Raw genomic sequence first — 1,677 nt, 5'->3', positions numbered from 1 at the left:
ATACAATGGAATATTACTCAGCCATCAAAAAAAAATGAAATCTTGCCATTTGCAATGACATGGATGGAACTAGAGGGTATTATGCTAAGCTAAATAAGTCAATCAGAGAAAGACAATTATCATATATATCTCACTGATATGTGGAATTTGAGAAACAAGGCAGAGGATCATAGGGCAAGAGAGGAAAAAAATGAAACAAGAAGAAACCAGAGAGGGAGACAATCCATAAGAGACTCTTAATCTCAGGAAACAAACTGAGTGTTGCTGGAGTGGAGGGGGGTGGGAGAGATGGGGTGGCTGGGTGATGGACACTGGGGAGGGTATGTGTTGTGGTGAGCTCTGTGTATTGTGTAAGACTGATGAATCACAGACCTGTACCCCTGAAACAAATAATACATTATACGTTAATAATAATAAAAATAAAATAAAATAAAAAGTCTCAGCAGAAGGCTTCCATGGGCTGAGCTGATGCCACTGCCCACCTTCTGGCTACAGGAAGCAGGGAAGGAACAATCTGGGCCTTTGGGGCCCAGGCAGCTGGATTTTCCCTCTCAGCAAGATTATACACAATGGTAGAAGATTGACTCTTGAAGAAAATCAGGGTTCTGTTGAAGGAGGGTGGATGCTGCTGAGTGGCCATAAAATGATAGATGTTCTTATATCACATAAACACAAGATAGTTTTGAAATGGGAAAAACATAAATCAAAGATTTATTTAAAAAAAAAAAAGCTCTTCCACATACATGTGACCATCATAAAACCCTGTGAGGAAAGCAGGAAAGCAATTATTTTCATTTTACAAAGAGAAACCAAGGCTCAGGGAAGACAAAGGACCAGCCTGAGGACACTACACTTACTTTGTGGCAGATCTAAAACAGAAAATCATGACTCATGGTCTAAGGCTCTTCCCCAGGTACCCACTGGAAATTGTGAGACTCCCCCAGGTTTCCCTGCTTCTCAACCCTAAATTTCAAAGGACACAGATTACCAGTTGGTGTTATTTCCCTTTTCATATGACTCACTTGTCCAAGTCCCCCACCGCCACCCCGTTCCCCAACTGCTTGAAATTCAGGCCCTGAGCTATCCAGCAACAGTACCCTTATCCTGCCTGAGGATGGCTGGGAGACTTGGCAATCTGCCTCCACCTCCATCACATTTGAAGGAAGGAGAGGGTGGAGAACAGGGAGCTGAGAAAGCACTGGAGAAAGGAGTCACGCTGGAGGAAGACAAAAAGGCAGGGGCCATGGAACATTCTCCAGAATAGATCACATCCTAGGTCATAAATCAGGTCTCAACCGGTACCAGAAGATTGGGATCATCCCCTGCATATTTTCAGACCACAATGCTTTGAAACTAGAACTCAATCACAAGAGGAAAGTCGCAAAGAACTCAAATACATGGAGGCTAAAGAGCATCCTACTGAAGAATGAATGGGTCAACCAGGAAATTAAAGAAGAATTAAAAAAATTCATGGAAACCAATGAAAATGAAAACACAACTATTCAAAATCTTTGGGATACAGCAAAGGCAGTCCAAAGAGGAAAGTATATAGCAATACAAGCCTTTCTCAAGAAACAAGAAAGGTCTCAAGTACACAACCTAACCCTACACCTAAAGGAGCTGGAGAAAGAACAGCAAATAAAGCCTAAACCCAGCAGGAGAAGAGAAATAATAAAG

The sequence above is a fragment of the Phoca vitulina genome, unplaced genomic scaffold, assembly GCF_004348235.1.
Source record: "Phoca vitulina isolate PV1807 unplaced genomic scaffold, GSC_HSeal_1.0 scaffold29, whole genome shotgun sequence".
NCBI lineage: Eukaryota > Metazoa > Chordata > Mammalia > Carnivora > Phocidae > Phoca > Phoca vitulina.
Note: the sequence above shows the minus strand (reverse complement) of the source record.